Consider the following 21,733-nt stretch of genomic DNA (forward strand, 5'->3'; position numbering starts at 1 on the left):
CTTGAGGGTAAGGACCCCATCTGCCTTATATCTGTCATATCTGCAAAGCCTGGCACAGAACAGCCACTCCTCAAATGAGACTAGATTCCATTGAACTAAGACTCTTGTATTTAGTGTTTGAATGAACTCTGCCTCCTTTTTCCCTTTTGTGACCCTCCTTTCTTCTGCGCATTCATGGGTGGCCTTTTGAACACTACATTCTTTCATTAGATATGCCAACACAGTATAGTGAGGGGCGAATATGCTGGTCAGGTAGCCAATTTGTGTTTTCATGCTGACTTGTGCATTTATATTTTCATCCATTTAGTGTTTTTGCCTCTTGCTGCTTCCCAGATTGGGAAGTGAGATACAAGGCTTACAGGTATAGCCACTAAGTACATTTTACATAAAGTTTATTTCTACAAACCTGTTACATCGACACTCCATGCTAACCTCTTAACATAGGATAGTAATGCAGCTCAGCCAGATTGGCCCAGTCTATTGCTTCTAATAGTTCCTGCTAATCACTGGAGATGAGGCTCAAGATATTAAAAGACTGTTGAAGTTGATCAAGATGGAAAACTTGGGGAAAGCCACCTTGTCATTGAACCCTGCAATCTACTGAAACTACAAACGTGTTTTACTTCCATCCATTTCCATGGATAGTTAATGAGCCCTTGCTCTGTTAAGGGCAAGGTTGGAGGTATACAAGACAATGTTTTGCCTGCATTTAACTTCGAAAGATAACATTCTATCTTTGGACTTATGTGTTAATTTTTCAAACAGCCTTATCTATTTCCATTTAGTTTTATTAACATAATACTTAGAAATCCTTAAAAGGATCTCCAGATTGCATAAGAGGAGGTAAGGAGAAAAGTAGGTAACCAAACAGTGCAACTTGGTGCATAAACTGTGTCTTAGGAATTGATTCCCAGCGGAAATTACCCAAGAGAGTAAAGAAGTGGTACAGTTAATCATGTCCTAGAACCACATTTATTGGCCCTAGGAGGCAACATAGGTATCAGAAATTGCGAGTCTTCTGTCAGCTCCTACATTATCTGTCTACGTGACTCTCGCCATGTCATTTCAGGTCTTAGTTTTTCATGTAAGTAATGAAAAAATTGGACTGACCATCCGTCTCCTTCTAGATCAGAATATGCTACAGCTCACAGTTTGTGGGCTTTAAAAATTACGTAAAATTCTCTTGCCTGCAATCTGCAAAAATGGCACCAGAATATTTTTTATTCTGTTGATCTGGTTTGTGCTTTCTTTTTTTCCAGCTTTAGTGAGATATAATTGACAAAGAAATATCACATATATATAAAGTATAAAACATGATGTTTAATATATGTATACATTGTGAAATGATTAAGTCTTTAATCCATTTTGAGTTAATTTTTGTTTAGACCCAGGTTTGAGTTCAACTCCATTCTGCACGTGGATATCCAGTTTTTTCAGGACAATTTATTTAAGAGATTATCCTTACCCCATCGTGTATTCTTGGCACCCTTTGCGATGATAAATTGACTGCATATGTGTGGGTTTATTTCTGTGCTTTCTTCTGTTGCATTGGTCTGTGCATCTGTTTTTATTCCAGTACCACACAATTTTGATTACTATAACTCTATAGTATGAAATCAGGAAGTGTGATACCTTTAGCTTTGTCCTTCTGTTTGACAATGCTTTGGTTTTTCAGGGTCTTATGTGGTTCTGTACAAACTTTAGTATTGTTTGTTCTATTTCTATAAAAAAAATTGGAATTTTGATAGGGATTACATTGAATCATTAGTTGGCTTTGGGTAGTGTGAACATTTTAACAATATTAATTTTTAAAAACTATAAATTAGATCTTTCCATTTATTTTTATATCTTTTTCAGTGCAAAAATCTTTCCTTTCCTTAAATTTGTTTCTAGGCATTTCATTCTTTTTGATGATAAGGTAAATGGGATTATTTTCTTAATTTTTGATCATTTTCTTAATTTTTGATCACTTGTTAGTATATAAATACAACTGATTTTTGTGTATTTTTGCAACTTTGCAACTTCCCTGAATTGATTAATTATAACAATATTTTGTTACAATCTTTAGGGTTACAAAACCATTTATATAAAATCATATCATCTGCAACAAGGCAGTTTAGTTTCTCCCTTTCCAATTTGGATGACCTTTATTTCTTTTTCTCACCTAATTGCTGTGGTTAGGACTTTCAGTAGTTTATTAGGAGTGGACACTTTTGCCTTGTGTTTTTTTTTTGGGGGGGGGTGATTCCTCTGATATATTTTATTGAGTATAGTCGACACGATGTCACATTAGTTTCAAGTGTACAACATAGCGATGCAACAACTCAGTATTATTCTGAGGTACCACGTGTCATCATGAAAGACTATTGCAATACCATTAATTATTTTCCCTATGCTATACCTTTTATCCCTATGCCTTCTTTATTCCATAACTGGAAGCCTGTATTTCACACTTCCCTTCACCCTTTTTGCCCATCCCCCCATTCTCTTCCCTCTAGTTAGGCACCCTTGTCTTATTCCTAATTGTAAAGGGAAAGCTTTCAGTTTTTCACTGTGGAACATGATGTTGGCTATGGGATTGTCCTGTGTGGCTTTATTAAGTGGAGGTACATTGCTTTTATACTTTTTTCTTTCTTTTTTTTCTTTTTTTTTTTTTTTGGCCAATGTGATATATTTTTTTTTTTCAGGAGTAGTATTTAGTGATTTTTCACTTATATATGACACAGAGTATTCATCCCAACAAGTGCCCTCTTTAATGCCCATCACCCATTTAGCCCATCCACCCATCCAACACCCTCAGTTTGTTCTCTTTATTTAGGAGTCTCTTATGGTTTGCCTCCCTCTCTCTTTATTTTTCCTTCTCTTCCTCTTTTTTTTCATCTGTTTTGTTTCTTAAATTCTGCATATGAGTGAAATCATATGATATTTATCTTTCTCTGACTTGATTTGCTTACCATAATACACTCTAGTTCCATCCACATTGTTGGAAACGCCAAGATTTCATTATTTTTGACTGTTTAATAATATCCCATTGTGTGTGTGTATATATATACATGTGTATATACATATATATATACACACACATATATGTATATATGTATATGTATATATATGTGTGTGTATATATATATGTATATAAATCTTATGATATTTGTCTTTCTCTGCCTGACTTATTTTTCTTAGCATAATACACTTCAGTTGTATTCACATTGTGGCAAATGTCAAGATTTCACTCTTTTTGACTGCCGAGTAGTATTCTATTGTATATATGTACCACATCTTCTTTATCCATTTGTCATTTGATGGACGTTTGGGCTCTTTCAATAATTTGGCTATTGTTGATGGTGCTGCTATAAACATTGTGGTGCATGTGCCCCTTCAAATCAGCATTTTTGTGTCCTTTGGATAAATACTAAGTAGTCCAGTTGATAGGTCATAGGGTGGTTCTATTGTTGAGTTCTTATCATGAAAAAATATTGATTTTTTTATCAAATGTTTTTCTGTGTTTATTGAGATAATATTTTTATTTTCTATTCTGTTAATGTGGTGTGTCATTTTCATTAATTTACTCTGATGAACCATTCTTGCATCCCAGGGATGAATCCCACTTGATCATAATGCATGGTCCTTTTAACGTGCTGTTAGGTTCAGTTGGCTAATGTTTTGTTGAGGATTTTTCGTAATTGTATTTATCAGGGATTTGGGCCTGTTTCTTTTCTTGCAGTGGCCTTATCTGGCTTTGGTTTGAGAGTAGTGCTGGCCTTGTTAAATACATTTGGAAGTGCTTCCTCCTCTTTAAAGTTTTGGAAGAGTTTGAGAAGGATTGGTATTCCTTTTTTTTTTTTTTTTTTTTAATTTTTGGTTTAATTTTTCCATGAAACCATCTGGTTCTGGGCTTTTGTTTGAGGTTTTTGATTACTACTACAGTCTTCTTACTAATAATTATCTGTTTTGATTTTCACTTTCTTTATGATTCAGTCTGGGTAAGTTCTATGTTTTTAGGAATTTATCCATTTTCTTCTAGGTTGCCAAATTTATCCATGCATAATTGTCAAAATAGTCTCTTATCCTTTGTATTTCTGTGGGATCAGTTGTAATATCTTCTCTTTGATTTATAATTTTATTTATTTGAGTCTTCTGTATTAGTCTAGCCCAAGGTTTCTCAGTTTTATCTTTAAAAGAAAAACCACAACTCTTCATTTCATTGTTCTTTTCTCATGTTTTTCTGGTCTTTCTTTCATTTGTTTGTATTCTATTCTTTGTTATTCCTTGTCTTCTGTTAACTTTGGGCTTAGTTTGTTCTTTTTCTCATCGTCTTATGTGTCAAGTTAGGTTGTTAGAGATGTTTTCCCCCTAGTGTAGATATTTAGCATTGTAAACATTCCTCTTAGAACCACTTTGCTGCATCCCATCATTTTCAGTACATTGTGTTTCCATGTTTGTCTGCCTCAAGATACTTTTATGGTTTTCCTTGTGAATTCTTCCTTGACCAATTTGTTGCTCAGGAGTGTGTGGTATAGTTTCTACATATTTGTGAGTTTTTCAGCTTTTGCCCTGTTACTGATTTCTAATTTTATGCCACTGTGGTCAGAAAAAATGCTTGATATGAATTTAATCTTCTTAAATTTGTTAAGACTAGTTTTATGGCCCAACATACGATCTATCCTGGAAAATGTTCCGTGAACACATGTGCAAAGCATGTATTTTGTTGCCTGGAATGTTCTGTGTATGTCTGCTGGGTCCATTTGATTTATAACGTTATTTGAAACCACTGTTTTCTTATTGGTTTTCTGTCTGGATAATTTATTCATTGTTGAAAGTGGGGTACTGAAGCTTTCCTACTGTTACTGTATTGCTCTCTATTCTCTCATCAATTCTGTTAATACTAGCTTTATATATTGAGATGCTCCAATGTTGGGTGCATATATGTTTACAGTGGTTAAATGCTGATAATTAATAGACCGCTTTATTATTATACAGTGACAGATTTTGACTGAAAGTCTATTTTGTCTGATGTGACTATAACCACTCCTGATGTCTTATGGTTACCGTTTACATGGAATACCTTTTATTTTTAATCCCTTCCCTGTCAATGTACATGTCTTCTCAAAGCTAAAATGTGTCTCTTGTAGGCAGCATATTGTGGCACTTTGTTTTTTCTGTTTATTCAGCCACTTTGTGTCTTCTGATCAGAGAATTTAATTCATGTACATTTAAAATGATTATTGATAAGGACTTATTATTGCCATTTTTTGTTTTGCTTTCTGATTCTTTTGTAGTTCCTTTGTTCTTCTCTTCCTGTCTCACTGTCTCTTGTGAAGTGTGTGTGTGTGTGTGTGTGTGTGTGTGTGTGTGTGTGTTTGTGTGTGGTAGTATGTTTTGATTCCTTTTTATCATTTGTGTATCTAGTAGAGGTTTTATTGTCTGTGGTTACCACAAAGCTTATATAAAACATCTTACAGTTATAACAGTATATTTTAAGCTGATAACTACTTAACTTTAATTGCATACAAAATCACTCTACACTTTTACTTGTCCCCCCCCCCACATTTTATGCTTTTGATTTCATACTTGACATTTTTATATTATTCACCCATTAACAAATGATGGTAGCTATAGCTGTTTCTATGCTTTTATCTTTTAACTTTGAAATTAGAGTTAAGAGGGATTTATGTACCACCATTACATTATTATTCTGGAATTTGACTATGTATTTTCCTTTATCAGTGACTTTCTATACTTTGATTTTTCACGTTGTTATTTATGTTTTCATGTTGTTTTGTTTCTACCCGAACTCTGATGATCATTTCTCGTAAGGCAAGTTTAATGGTGATGAACTCCCTCAGCTTTTATTTGTTGGTAATGTCAAAATCTTATTTGTTACTAGCAATGTTTATTATTAGTAAAACACTAAACATATATTAAGCAACTATTATATGCCAAACACTATGCTAGTTGTGAGTTTGCCCAACTGTGTATCTTTCACATATTTAAATGAATTCCTTCCAAAGATCAAATAATTTGAAATGTATAACATTGCATTTTCTCTTGTTGGCAACTTTTAATTTTTTTTTTTGGTGTATGGTTGCTGGAAGTTGGTGTTGAGGCCTCTGGTCTCAAGGATTCAGGGATTCAGGCAGCTAATAATTAGCATGGAATTCCCACATCAGACAGTTGTATTTTGTACCACTGAGCACTGATGGGCTATCAAAATAAAGATGAGCAGTGCTAACATTTTTCATGTACAGACCTTATTTATTTCTGCCTACCACGGGGTGCCTATCGTGAAGTCTGGCCCATTTTTATTGATCAATAAATTTACTTCCAAATAAAAATATGATATTTCGAGAATTTTACTTTCAGCAAGCAGTAATACAGTGAGATATTTTGGCCAAAAAGAATTTGGGGAGAATTGATTAGTGTTTGGTGCTGAAAAGGAAAGAATGCACGGAACCATTTGTGTAACTATACCAGTATTTGTTTTACAGTACTTAATTAATTTCTTTTAAAAAGATATATCTACAGTGAATTTTATTACTAATCACATTAATTACCAAGTGCGTCAATTCCTTCTCAAAGTACTGACATAGCTTGAGAAACCTTCATTCTGTACCATGCATAGATTTGAATTTCCAAAACAGAAAATGATTTCAGCTTTAGACACTAGGGCCAATGGAGATATTCTCAAAACTGTGGGTCACTGATTTGTCACTGAGCTAGACTTCCTCCAAAGATAAAGTCTCTTCCGAATCAACCAGATAATGTTGTCTTTGGCAAATGAAAAGCAGAGCTGTATTTGTTCTGTTTGGAAGGGCCAAAGCTGGGTGAGTGTCATTTTGCATCAGGTATTATTTGTGAAATGAACGGCTAGCATAATGTTACCGTTGTAATCACCTGGTATTAGATTAACTCAAATGCTCAGGGATTGGAAGAACAAATAGTAAATGCTTTTCTATCCTTAAATTAAATGTTATTTCAGAACACTTCTTGAAGAACTTTCCCTGGGCAAGATTATGAATATGTCTTGGGTGCCCTATCATCCATAGTGTACATGGGACTTTTGTCTGCCTTCCACTTTTTCTCAATTCTCTCATTAGCCTACTGAGTCCATGTGGTGCATATGGAGCTGATTTCTTCCTTTTAGTCTCTGGGATTGTCATATGAGCCAAATATGAACAACACGAGTACGTCATCCCTCAACCATAGAGATTTGTTCAGGGATAAGCATGTGGCTCAAGCTGGGTTACTTAGAATGCTTTATGGAAAAGCTATTTTATTTTTCCATGTAAGACTGAGATCACCTGTGGACATTTTACGTCCCAGTAAAGCAAAACTAAGAATGAAACCATGAGAAGCCTAGAGAAGAGGGAAATAGAGCCTTGATTGTATTAGAACTATTGTGCTGCACCCACCTTAACATTAGAGTTACATGATTTAGGAACCCCCTCTTTTTCTCTGATGCTAATTTGAATGAGTTCTGACTGCTGTAACCAAAAGATTCTTGGCAAATATCTCTTTTCAGATTTGTGCCGTAACTACTTTGTGCCTCTTGATGACCCCAAAGTAGTATCTCAGCCTGCCCTCCCAAGTAAGTGACACAACAAACACTCTACCCTATAATCATAGCCATTCTACCTTGTATCTCAGACCTTAAGGTCTTTGCCAGAAACCTGACTTGGTAATTTTGCACAAAGTCTTGTAGATAAACATGTAAAAGACTTGTTAGTTTTGGGGGAATATTTACATCGTATAAGAGAACTTCATATCCTGAGTACAATACAATGTTTTAGCGTGTCAGAAAGATTAAATGAAGTCTGAAACTTGAAGATAAAGTGGAGTTGTGTGCATATTCTTGCGTTTGGGTTAAAAAAACCAAACCAAACCCTGCATTCACATACTTAAAAGTATATTTTGTGCACTTCCTTTGAGCTAGGCACAGTGGAAGGAACTAGGACCCAATAGAGAGTAAGAGGTTTCTGCTCTCATGGAAAAGATTCATTTTGTATCAGGACATTTTGACACGGATCCAATAAAAATACAAATAAATGTGTAATCAAATCTATGATAAGAATTGGTCTTTGGGCATAGGTAATGGGGGGCTGTTGTGTTCAGGGATAACTAAATCCTAGAGGAAGTGATAATGGAGTATACATTTGAAGGTTGAATAGGAGTTAAAGAACTGAAAACATGAGAGTGAGGGTAACTTATAGGAAAAAGAAAAGTCTTTCCAGAAGGAGAAAACAGCTTTGTAAAAGAATCTCAAGTGGGAAGATACACGATTTCTTTGAAGAAGAGAGAGTGGCAGCAGATGAGACAGAAGATGTAGACAAGGGACCAGATGAAGCCAGGCCTTTCAAGTCATGGCGACAGTTGTTGTCCTTACCTTTCAGGAAATAGTAAGAAAGACATTTAAGGATTTTAGTTTGCAAAGTGACATGCTTAGGATTATGTTTTAGAAGTTATCGCTCCAACTTCATGATTGTGAGGTCTGGCTGGTATTAGAATCACCTGGATTACAGGGTTTCTGTCCCATTCCAGTAGAATCAAAGTCTCAGGTGTGTGCCCCTGGATCTGGTCATTTTAAAAGCTCCCTCCAGATGATTCTAACGTGAAGCTAGGCTGGAGAATCACAGATGTAAACCAGGTAGGAGATGTAAGCACATCTGTGATAGAGGCTCTGCGAGCTGGCTTCTCTGTATGACTCAAGGTTACCGCCACCAAAGCTAAGATTATCATGGTCTGTGTTAATAGAAACATAGTTCCTAAATGAGAGAGAGTTTTGTTCCTCTGCCCACAAATTAGACCTAGCACACCTGAAGAGTTTGTTCAACTCTTGGCATCAGGTTTTAAGAGAAAACTAGCCAAACTGAAGCATTCCTAGAAGAGGCAAATGAGGTGGTAAGAGGAATCTGTACTGTCATGAGCAGAAATGATCCAATGGCACCAGAGAAGTTGAAATTGTAGTCAAGTAGTTCTTCACGAAGGATGATTTAGGACCTCCCTTTTCAAGGAAGTCCAAGGCTTCTATTGATTCAGAGGGTAAGTACGAGGTCCAACTACTTCCCAGTCATAGACATTGGAAACAATGGCAGGAGACGGTGTAGACAAGAATCTATGTCCTCATGGAGTTGATGTTCTAGTTGAGAATGAAGTTTTCTCACTCACATGATTTTTTTTTTTTTTTTTTTTTAATTTTTTTTTCAACGTTTATTTATTTTTGGGACAGAGAGAGACAGAGCATGAATGGGGGAAGGGCAGAGAGAGAGGGAGACACAGAATCGGAAACAGGCTCCAGGCTCTGAGCCATCAGCCCAGAGCCTGACGTGGGGCTCGAACTCACGGACCGCGAGATCGTGACCTGGCTGAAGTCGGACGCTTAACCGACTGCGCCACCCAGGCGCCCCATCACATGATTCTTAATGTCGGAATTTTAAATTGACTTTTATAGTTAGTGGCTTTAGAATCGGGACGTGTCATAGGGAGATGTATTTCAGTTGTTAATTTTAGAACATTAAAAGTAGAAGTTTCTGAGAAGCTGGGAGGTCAACATCCATGGAAGGATTCTAGCAGAAGTGGCCATTGTAGAATCTAAAGACAGGATTGGAAGATGTAATAGGAAGGAGATTATTGAGTGATCTAGTCTAGTAATCCCTACAGTCTTTTACAAAACTAAAAAAACAAATATTACACCTTAAGTGCTTTATTATGCATTATCTCACAAGATTTATAACACTCATCATGCAGATGGGGAAAATGAAACCACATCACACTATCATTTTGGAAGTTAAAAACATGACTTCTACAAATAAAGAGTAAAGAGATGTCAGAAATTTAATTTGACTCATTAATTGATGAAGACATCAGTATGATGGTAAGACTGGGTCCAAGAACATTTGAGGAGCTCTTTGTTTATGGGTGTGTTAATGAAAGAATGTTAGTACAAGATTACTAGGTGGGACACAAAACGGATTAATGTTTCACAGGGCAGTAAACCACATGGGATTATTTTTTTTTTTTCTACTGGAGAAAAATAATTTGTACCTTTCACAGAAAAAAGTCTTTAAAGTAACATAACTCACTAAATTCTGGACCTTTATTTAGTAGCAAGTAGTACATGGAGCAAAGCACATTTCCCTTAGATAATTCTTGAGAGAGCATGTGACAAACACCACATAAAACATTGAAAGCACATGATTATCTTTTGGCCTTCTTTTCAAGTTTTGGATAATTTTCCTTACCATTAGAAGAGGTAAATAACTGTTCAGGATTTTTGAGTTTCAGTGATGAGGCTGGTCACAACCGATCCATCTTTCTCCAAATATCCCCCCTGAAATGAGCCATGTAGCAAGTACTTTGGGGGGAAAGGTACTGGGGACGCACCTTTGAGTCACATCACCATTGTCCGGCCTTTGTATAAGTCGGAGCTTGTTTTTCCCAGCTGCTTTATGTTGGTTTGTTTACCCGATTCCTAAAACATTTGTAAACCTCTCAAAATTAACTTCTCGACCTATTTTGTTTCTGCGAAAGTAGTTTGGCACACTAAACATGATTAATAAGTAGCTAGTGGTTCATTAACTGCTTGCTGCTGTTGGCTCTAAGACAAAGACTCTGGAACCCCAGGTAGACATCTGATTCTTTAGAATTTATTGCAGCTTTTTGCTCAGTAAGTTTTCTTTCTCAGTTTCTGGAGTGTGTGGGGGATGGGGTGGTGGGGGATGGGTAGGGATGGTTGTTGTTAAATTGAGGATGTCACAGTTACCAAACAGGGAATTGTAATTGTTAGTGGTTTCCTATTTTTAGAGTGGTGATCTTGAGCTCTTCAGGTTCTGAGACCAAGTCCAGTTCTCTGCAAATGGCACTTTGTTCAGCCTCATGTAACTGACGGCAGATTTGGTCTCACTGTTTTCCTTTCCTGTGAGTTAATCTTGAAGAAAGACTTGAGTGTTAAGTTCAGGGAGTAAATGAAAAGTAGCTATGCGGTGGGCTTAATGTTCCAAGAAGGTATTAGGATACTTGCCTATGTTTAAGGAGATAGGCCCCTATTACGTAAAGGTAAAGTGGCAGAAAACTAGACAAATAGCTTATTTTAGGAGCTCAAACTAGATGTAAGAGCACAGTTTTGCTTTTTGAGTTAAGAGAAAGAGTCCAATATTTGCTCCATTGAGAGAAAACTAAATTGAAATTTATAGGCACTGTAATAATATTTCATAAATATAACATATCATATTTAATGTATCTTATAGGCCACTTTACGTGAGTTATCTCACCAAATTCCTCAACAATTCCACGAGGTAGAATCTATCATTGTTTCCATTTTATAGATGAGGAAACTGAGGTCCTTAGGGGTTAAGCAAGCTGGCCAAGATTCACAGTCAGTAAGAGAGACAAAGTTAAGATTAGACCCAGGTGAACTGATTGCAACCCTATTCCTGGGAAGGTTAGATGGCATTGCCCTTCCCCAATGATGCTGGGATGGAGAAAGCACATAGAAAATTAGTCAAAAGCCCATTTTCCAACCTCAGCTCCAGCATTAACTGTCTTTGCATCTCTGGATGAGTCATCTCATCTGTCTGGGTCTCCATTTCCCTCTACAAAATGAAGGGTAGAAACAATTTGGATTGGATGGTCTCTGGGGTTCCTTCCAACTCTGAAGTCCTCGGATTCTATAATTGCATCCTGACCGTAGAGGTGCACGTGCTCCCCTCCCCACACACATACATACACTGCTTCCCAAAGCAAAAATCTAATCCTGCTGTGATCACCCATTGCAATTTGATGCTAAATTCAAGCAAGACCCCATCAGATCCTGTTATTTACAACAGCCCCTCAGGAACACACAACACTTTCTAAAATTTGGTGAGCCTGTTCTTTAAAATAAGTTGCTAATGGGACGTGATTTTAGGACATAAAATATTAATTTAAAAAAACCCTCAAAACAGATGAGGCTTTCTCTATAAATCATCCCTTTCCTACAGTGTTACCTTGACAACTTAGCTTTGACTCTTTATAAATGGGGTTTTCAGTGTAGGAGAAGAGGGGTGTCCTCGTGGTATCTTTCAAGATTTTCTCGCGTTTGATGGTAAGAGGAAACGTCAAAAGTCGATCACGAAATCCAGCAGAATGTACACAGGACATCTTGATGGAATGTCATCCGGAAATAATCACAGGTGCACAGAATTAGGCCATATCCTGATTAAAGGTACGTTATTTTCTCCTTTCTGTTCCCTGTAACCATCACACGTCTCAAGAGCATGTGAAATGTTGCATTCCTGGACCAGCACAGTTACAGAGCAGACAGCAACTAAAATGCCTGAAAATAATTGCATTATTTTTAGTTGCAGCAGCCAAGATGCACATACTAGGATGAGGGGAGAACTCTGAAGTACTGAACCAAAATCTAGAAATGCTAAAAATACTGTTCCCCCTCCAGCAATTGAGATTTTGAGCAATGACTGAGGCAAAGGCAGGTAGGGAGATTCAATTAGAATTCGCTTCTCTCAGCTGTAAATAGGCTCGTTATCAGGGCTGGCAAGAGCTCAGTGGGCTCACAGGGCTGAGCCCGGGGCCTGCCAGGGGAAGAAGTTAAAGATGGGCAGTGCTGAGCAGCAGAAGACTCCTCTCTGGCATCTGGCAGCACAGAGCAGAACCTGGAGAATGGCTGAACGATCCGAATTGGTTCTAGAAGCCCTTTCCCTTGCGGTTGTGAATGTGAGCCCAGCAGACGCCACGGACGCTGTTGCAGGGGAGCGAGTCTGTGCTTGACACATGTGTTTCCCATTGATAGCTGGAGACAGACCAGTAGCTCTGAGTTGGCCTGACAAAGCCTTATTGAAGTACAGACAGAGTACGGTTTCAAAGCCGTCAGAGAAAGAACGGGAATGCTGTTCAGGAAATTCTTCAGGCATGGGCAGGGACTTGGCTGCAATTCTGCAGTTGGAAAATCTGACTGGGGCAGCTTCTGAACACAGGCTGGGCCTGCTCACGCTCGGCGGGCTGAGCGGCCGCCTCCTTCAGAGCCTCTCCGCTCGCTCTGGGCTTGTGGGCGATTTTCATCAGGCGCTTTGTGAAGCAGACAAGCGAGGTAGGGCGCTGTTAAGTTTTTACATTTCCACGCTTCTTTTCACTTTCTCAGCCTGCTGTTTGTTTGCAAGTACTGGGAGTTTTTGGCCGGTGTGCGTGTGTGTTGCAAGTTAGAACTCCATCCCTTCAGACGTTCGGTGTGGACTTGTAATCATTTTTTTTTTTTTCCTCCCCCATACCCTCTTCAAGTTCTGATTTCCAGCAGGACTGAGACACTTTTGAAAGTTGGGATTTAGCTAGCAACACAAACGGGAAAGGAAAAGTTTGCGAATACTTGGGCGGTCACCCTGTTCCCACCTTCTGTAACTTATCTGCGTGGAAGGACGGTTCGTTGGCACGAAAGATCATTTGAGATGAAACTATCTGTGTTCTTCACAGATAGTGAAGCTTCATGAGAGCTTTGAGAGGGGTGTTTTTAGCAGAAAATAGCTTTCATTTTAGCAGGGAATCAGAGTTGGAAGTTTCTATTTTGGATTACATTTTCAGAGTGTGGGAGCAGATATGTGTATATGAGTTCCTGGCATCTCTTATTATTCTACGGGATTTGGGCTGTCATTAAGGAGCCCACTGATAGGTTTGCCTAGAAATATGCTGCATCAACCTTTGTAATTCTGTTTTTATAATAGTTTTCAACTATCCTGAGTTGAAAAGTTAGTGGCAGTTTTACTCTCAAAAACTACTTCTGTATTTTGGAAATAGAGACAACTAAAGGGAAACAGAAAACAGTAGTTTCTTCATAATCGTCGCTATAAGACAGACATAGGATAGGGTGAATTTTAGCTCCTTAATTGATTTTATTTTACACTTTACCGGAAAGAGTGCTTTAAAAAAACCCAACTTTTTAAATAATCCTTCCTCATATGTATCAGCTATAATGCAGTACAGGTTTTTATACCCCACCCCGGGAAAGCTCTACCTTATACTGTGCTTAGCATTTGGAAAATACACTGTGTAATTGCACTTAAGAAACTCGTTCAGCTCAGGAAGGGCTGGACGAAATCTCACTCCAGCTTTGTGATTGCTGGCAGAGCAATTGGTGACAGCTCTTGTGCTCTCCAGAGGGTCTTGGCCAAGAGTCAAGCTGGAGAAAGAGTTGAATGAATGGATTCAGGTGCGTGTTTACTTTAGTTTTAAAATCTCTCAGTGAGGAGCTAACAGTCCAGACTGATGGGTGAATGAGGGATACAGGGCTGGAGCTCCTCATCTTCTGTGTAAGACGTCTGTGCAGGCCGACCTCTATTCTCTCGGTGGAAAGTCCGCACTCTCAGCCCTCATGTTCTCCACAGTTGTGCACTTGGAGGAAGGAATTGGGAAATGGGGGCCAGCAGGGGTTCTTACTCGAAGAGCGGCATGCAAACATTTTTTTCATCAGTCTTATTTCTGTGTTATGTTGGGTGGCGAGGGTTTGGGACGCACAGGATGTGGGACAGAAACAAATGTGCATTTGGAGTTCAGCATAGACGGTGACTACATTGGTGATTTTCCTAAGTGCCTACTGGGTGAGCAGAATGCCAGGACACATTAGGAACCGACATGAGCCATAGCCAAGCCCACTGCCAGTGAAAAAGGAGACTCAAGTGAGCTCTAATGTCATACTTGTCTAAATTTAGCCTGTGTCAAGCACTGAGCAGAGCAGGCGTGAAATGGCAGCTCCGGGTTACAGAATTTTGAACGGCAGCGCCTAAAACTTGGAAGAAACTTTATAGTTTCCCTTTTTTGGAAGTATAGGAGGGGCGAATCAAGCTCCCTTGACATTTGAAAAGAAAAAGAAGGGGTGAGAGGGTAGAGGAGAAGGAATCAGGGCAGAGGTGCAGGCAACAGGGTAGAGGAGTGGCCACTCCACACAGGGGGCAGTGAGGGCGGAGGGAGGAGACGGTGACCAGGAATGAAGCCTGCGGACTAGAAACAGTACAAACCAGCAGGCACCAGTTCATTCGCTTGAAGTGTGTGGATAAACCACGGTCTCAGTGAGAATTGTTTTACCCTCTAACACGATGGGAGACCCTGTGGCCAGTCTGCCCCGCTGTGCCTTCTGGAAGCAATCAGAAAGCACATTTTGTAAGAACGGCAACGCCCAGGGGTTCAGATTTCCCAAGCAGCGAGGGAGCAGGCTCTTAAGGCTTTATTTTTAACCCCTATTTCTTCCATCCAGAGGTATTCCCACTGGGGGTGTTGAGTGAATGGACCAGGTGCAGATGGGTGAGTGATTGTGGTGACCAGTTTGTTCTAGGCCCTGCCCACGGACACTTTGTCATAAAGACAAAGTTTTTCAGAGGAAGATAAAAGGATACATAGGCTTTATTTTGATGAATGAAATTATTTACATTATTTTTAATTAAAAAAAAATCTCTAAGGCCATACCTGTACCATTTATTGGTGAAAGTGTTGAATTCTACTTTCATAAGGTTAGGAGGTTCATAGAATCTTGGATTTGACCATCCGGAAGACACCTGGGCCATCCTGTAGTGCAGAATTTCTTGAGTATGAGTAATATGGAAACCCCTTTCATAAACAGGGTGTTTGTGGGGGAAATCAATGCCCTCATTATCGACTTAATTATTTTATTGTACTGTCACATATGTACAAACCGAAAATACTCACCTAGATACTACCTCTCTGTTTTAATCATTCTTGAATAAACATAGTCCTAAAACAAAATTTTGCATTAAATACAGAGAAATATATCTCATAACATTCAGATTATGAACTTTGGTTTCTTATGTAGAACATGAATTATTGGAATTTTTAAAAAAAATTTTAATGTTTATTTTTTTTTTTTTTAAGACAGAGAGAGACAGAGCATGAACGGGGGAGGGTCAGAGAGAGGGAGACACAGAATCTGAAACAGGTTCCAGGCTCTGAACTGTCAGCACAGAGCCCGACGCGGGGCTCGAACTCACGGACCACGAGATCACGACCTGAGCCGAAGTCGGACGCTTAACCGACTGAGCCACCCAGGCGCCCCATGGAATTTAATAAGGTTTACACCATGAATATGGGACTAACACGTACCCAGAGATTACTTTGATCCCAGCGCACTTACATTCCTATATCCTGGACAGACGCTTGATTCTTCAGCAGCTGTTTTCTCTTCCCATCTACCTTCACTCTGTCCTTTTATTTGCACCTTGAAGGAATGTGCCATTTTATGTTGTGTCACATTCTTCTCCTTTCTCTCTTCATGAAAATTAGAATGGAGTCATTTGTCACCCACGCGATCACATGGTTAATACAAATACACCAAAACTGTGTGGTAGTAGGCATTAGTTGTGAATCTGACCTATATTTTCTAGGACAAAATTTACACCAAATAATCACACCAAAAAAAAAAAAAAAAAAGGAAGAAAGAAAGAAAGAAAAACACAAGAACAGATTTGGTGAAGAACTCTCAGGTCTCAGGGAAGATTTGAGGATCTCTAATGGGGTCTCCACGTTAAGAGATGCTGGTCCTGGCTGGTTTTGGTTCCGTGGAAGAACCTCGTCAGGAATCTGGGGAAGGATGGTTCTGGAACTGGAAACACCCTCTCTGTATTTCTACTGTAGCCCAGCTACTTTGACTTGTTGTCTGTATTGGGGTTTTGCAGGAGATTTCATCTGAAAAGGGCGTTCTAAGGCAGTACCCGTGAAACTTGTGTTTGGCTACAGTAATAGAAACTCTGCTCACAGAAGTCTGAAGGTATAAGGTGTTGCTTTTGGCGTGGACAGGTATAGGTCATGCTTGGACAGTCCAGGGCTAGTGCGACAACTGAGCACTGTCCCCAGTGAACACAGCTTCCTTTCTGCTTCCCCATCTTCTGCCCTTTAGCTGACCTTCCTGTGCTCATGTCCGTGCATCATGTCTAAGTCAGGGCACAGGTGGCAGGGCATGAAGGGGAAAACACCTTTCCTCATGAGACTTTGCCTCTTTCATCAGGAAGGGATCCTGTCCCATGTAGACTTTCCCTCGCATCTCAGAATACACACCCAGAACTGGATTGTGTACCCACTGGTCCCATGCGATGATACTACCATACTGGTTACAGCCAACCATGCTTCACCCTCTGGGTATGGAGTAGGAACCCACAAATTCAGATCGAGATTTCTTCCAGATGATGAGCCTATCAGCGCCTATCTATTATCAGTGAACACCAGGGAGGATGCCTGTAGGACAGGCATGGACAGTTGGGGCCACAAATGCTTAAAAACAAAAAACAAAACAACAAGAACAGCAACAACAACAACAAAACCAAATAAACAAATACATTTGAAAAACACTGCCTCAGTAATCTATTCCTTCCACTTTATGGAAGCAGACACTGAGATCCGGAAAGTGAACACTGAGATCAAAAGACTGTCTAAGGGACACGGGCAGTCTGCGACAATGGCAACGCTTCTTGTTTCTTGACTATGAGTCTGGTGTGGACTACATGTTATATGCATCGCCTCAGTAATGATAACTTAGTGATACTTTGGAAGGCAAGTCTCAAAAACAAAACAAACAAAAAGAGAGAGAAACATACTGGAATCTTAGTATTGGAAGTTTCCTCAGAAATCACCAGCCTCCATGGTTTCTCAAAACCTCCTGAATCAGAATTCCAGAGATTAGAGTTGGAGAGTCTCTATATTTTTAAAAGCTCTCTGAGTGATTCTTTTGAAGCCAGCCAGACACTGTGCACAGAACTGGGTTTGTTTAAGATGTGGTTAAGTCAGTATCCACTGCAGGGATGCCATTTATAGCATTGCTGACAGATATCAGCCACATGGGTTGGCAGTGCCTTCAATGATGGAGAACCTCTCTACTCTGCAAGGCAGCTGGGGTGTCATTTCTCACCTCAACTCTCCTCAAATTGAGCCAATGTTCATGTCTGCGCTTTGTCACCTATGCCCTTTGTCATGGGCTCTGGAGCCACATTTGAGATGGGTGATGGTACTTGGTGCAGAAGTGAGGTGGAGAAAGGGAGTAAAGATAGAAGTGGTCAGAAATCTTGGGATAGGTCCTGACTTCACTAATTGCTGGATCTCAGCTTTCCCACCTGTACAATGGGATCCGATGCCACTAGAGTGTTTTCTGTTTCTCATAATCTATCGTTTTTGGAATTCTAAAGCTCTCCCATTACTTTATGAAGGTCCAAGTCTTCCTTTCCCAAGGATGGGCATCTTGAATTATTTCATATGTCCCTCCTCTTTTCCTGTGATATTCTCCTTACCTTTCTTGAGCACATTCTACTTAAACTCCTCTTGACAAAAATATGATTCCCTGAACTCAGTTCCAGTCATCTGCCAGGTGCATATTCCATGAACAGAACACCAAATGTCTATTAACCTAAGGGGAAGAGAGTGATTTTGTGGGAGAAGTGGCACAGTAAGAAGGAAGAGTGGGAGGTGAGATGATCTTATAGCAGAAGGAAATACACACACACACACACACACACACACACACACACACATTTAATATTGACTAAGACAGCATGAGACAGACTGGCAAAGAATGAAATAGGCAAACCAAGATAAAAAGAAGTATGGGCACAATCAGCAGAGGAAAGAATATTTTACCCTGAGTTATCCAAGTTACTTTTTCTGCATTGCCCGAATTTCTCTCCAGATTCCACTGTGCTCTTTCACCTTTGCTGCCACACAAAGAAGTGATTGTCTTCATTATTATTTCAAATTCCAATTGCCAAGTGTGAACCACTTTATATAAAGAAGCCTTGTAATCTGTGGCCCCTGGCCTGCTGTCAGAGAGGTTTGTAGGACTTGGGGAGGAAGGTGTCACCACGGTTCACTAAGTGTATAAATCCTGTGAGATTGGCTTGCTCGAAAACCTTTGCTGGTGGCTGTCCTAACGGAGCTCCGGGTGTGTAGGTGAATGTGGAGCTAAGGCTTTATTCTTCTTTGTAACTGATAATGCAGTGGCACCTATTAACACAAGCCCAGTTTCCTGATAAAAAACTATATTGCCAGGGATTAGAAACTCCCTCCTTGTTCAGCCCACTTTCCTTTGCGAGGTGATAGGATCAGACTCTCTCATGAGCACCCTGAATTCTAAATAACATATTTCTGAACTCTTGGAAACCCTGCAGTTAGTTACCAGCTGGGGTTGAAGTATTTAGCCACGGAAACTGTACTTCTTGAGCTCAGTGAATAAATATCAGCTGTTAGCTCCTTCGTCCAAGCAAACATTAGACACCACCCTGTTGTCCTAACTCTGGTTAGGGTTGTGGTAGTGGGAGTGGCATGTTCCATGAAAGAAGACTACTTAGAACCTAGGAATAGCGGACAGGCAGAGTCACACTGTGTTCCTTTCCTTCCTGTTCTTACCTGTGGTTGTCCGCCATCATCTCTCTTGTCCTATACTCGTTCCAGCTCGCTCGCTCTCTCTTTAAATTTCATTCCATTTTCCTGTTGCCAGTTCTTCTATTAAGGATGCTTCTTAATATCCTTAAGTAATGACCACGTAATGACACACATTAACTCCCAAAGTTGGCCCTGATCTTCCAAGGCTTGTGGCATCACTTCTGTTGTAGACAAAACTACACCTGGTATTTGCCAGGCCAAGGATGTGAACAGCAGATTACAGTCTAAGGGCTGGCCTAAAGGCACATTTTGGATCACCAAGTGTTTTTTTTTCTTAACTAATTACAAAGGATTTAGACATTCTGAGATATTATCTATAAATCTAGATAATCTAGAAAGAGGTAAAGAAGGGTGTCACTAGTCTGGTCTCCCACAGCATGGCAGGTAGTAGGACCTGGGTTGTTCCCATTACTTTGAGAGGGTTATGTGTCCACTTTATTCACTAACCCCACCCTCCTGATCTATAGGTGTTTTCAATAGTAATCTTTCAGTAGGGTTTCTTTTCTGAACCTCAGAATATAGAAAATGATTTGAGGGACACCTAGGTGGCTCAGTTGGTTAAGTGTCTGACTCTTGATTTCAGCTCACAGTCATGAGATCAAGCCTTGCATTGGCCTCTGTGCTGGGTGCGGAACCTGCTTAAGATATGTTCTCTCTCTCTCCCTCCCCCTCCCCCTCCCCCGCTCTCCTTCTCCCTTTCCCTCTCCCTGCCCCTCCCCTGCTCTGGTGCTCTTGCTCTCTCTCTCAAAAAAAAAAAAAAAAGAAAAACAAAAAAAGATTTGAATCACCTTTCTTTTATAGTTCTTTTAAGGGTGGTACGTAAAGTACCATTCTAGATGCATAGGAAATAAATTAAAGCATTATGACCTTACTCTCTTAGAGGGCACTGTCGAGTAGGTCATGGGTAGGTATCTACTGAGCAAAAATGCAGTAGGACAGCATGCCTAGTGCACAGGTTTTGAAGTCAGATATTCCTTGGAGTAATCACATCATAGTATCGTACATGGAATTAAAATTTTTATTGTGCTAGGAATCAGAACAGTCACTGCCTCTAGGGATGGGGATTAATTAGGAAGGGGCATAAGGGAACTTTCTAGGGTTCTGGAAATATTCCCTGCCTTGATCAGATATTGTTTACACAGATGTACAGATTTGTAAAACTTGAGCTGAATACTTAATATTTGTGTTTTTCACTGGAAGTAAATTATAGCTTAATAGGTATACATATATACATATATGGAGGCATGCCAGGTACTTATCCAAGTACGTAATAACTTCACTATTATTGTTAGCGTGTTTGTTTCTGGACGCCTTGATTTAAAACAAAACAAAAAAAATGTAAATACTTCCTTACATACATACAAACATACATACATACAAATAACATGACTAAGAATGAGGTAAATAGCATTTCCTTTCAGACCAAAGATTTCATTGCAAATATTTGAGAGCACAGCAAAAGATCATTACCAAACACAATTGTCAAGGGAAAATCTACTGGATCAATTCTAATTTTATGGAACTATTGAATCACTATTAAAAGATGCACCTAATTTGTTGTAGCTGTTTTTCATGATGCTGTAAAAGTTTGTGGGTTCCAGAGACACAATCAAAGATGGCTTATTACCTGGGAAAGATGCCTGTACTTAAGGAACATGTACCGCAGCAACTACTGTTACCATAGTATTCGTAGTATCGATGAATTGTCTTACAGTTCATATACATGTTGAGAAATTCACGCTCAAACTGTCACAAAAACATGTTTTTCATTAGTCATCAGGCTGTTCTGACCAAGTAGACACTTTTGTGTGGAATCATTTAACATGAGTTAGGAGGATTGGTTTTTCAGCCAGACAATCTAAATTCAAATTCTTGCTTTAACACTCCAACTGTGTTTGGGTCGATGACTTAACCTCTCTGTTTCTCAGTTGCCTCAGCTGTAAAGTGGGGATAATAATAGTGCCTTCCTCATAATTACATGACTGTGAGAATTATATAGGTTCAGTAAAGCATCTAGAACAGTGTCTGGCACATGGTAACCATTAAACAAGCATTTGTCATCAGATTTGCATGCTTTCTTTGGGCTAGCAAACCAATGGGTTTGTTGTGATTTGCCGTTGGGTTTTGTTCCGAAGGTGTGCCCGTGGTGGTTGATGAAAGTGATGTCAAACAGCTGAAAAGACCAAAGCCCGGATCTGTGGGAAGCCTGTGGTTCTCTGGCCCACTTTGGCCTTATTTCTGACTTACTCTCTGGTCTCCCTGAACCTGGTTTTCTCCTGTTAAATAATGATTTCAACTTTATATTGCTTGTGTCCCCTTC

The 21,733-nt window shown here is 39.4% G+C and overlaps 1 protein-coding gene across 4 annotated transcripts in view; it reads left to right on the top strand.

The window, feature by feature from the left end:
- SGCD (sarcoglycan delta) overlaps positions 1-21,733 on the top strand; it is a 944,201-nt gene that overhangs the window by 543,180 nt on the left and 379,288 nt on the right. Inside the window, exon 1 of one of the 4 annotated variants that reach the window (XM_040443063.1) lies at positions 12,729-13,081. The exons of 2 other annotated variants lie outside the window; for them this stretch is intronic. The gene's annotated coding sequence lies outside the window, so the exon portion shown is untranslated. Of the gene's footprint in view, positions 1-12,728; positions 13,082-21,733 lie in introns of those variants that run through there. One more of the 4 variants, XM_040443038.1, reaches the window with a different exon arrangement.

This window comes from Herpailurus yagouaroundi, unplaced genomic scaffold (genome assembly GCF_014898765.1).
Source record: "Herpailurus yagouaroundi ecotype Mexico unplaced genomic scaffold, PumYag 29, whole genome shotgun sequence".
NCBI lineage: Eukaryota > Metazoa > Chordata > Mammalia > Carnivora > Felidae > Herpailurus > Herpailurus yagouaroundi.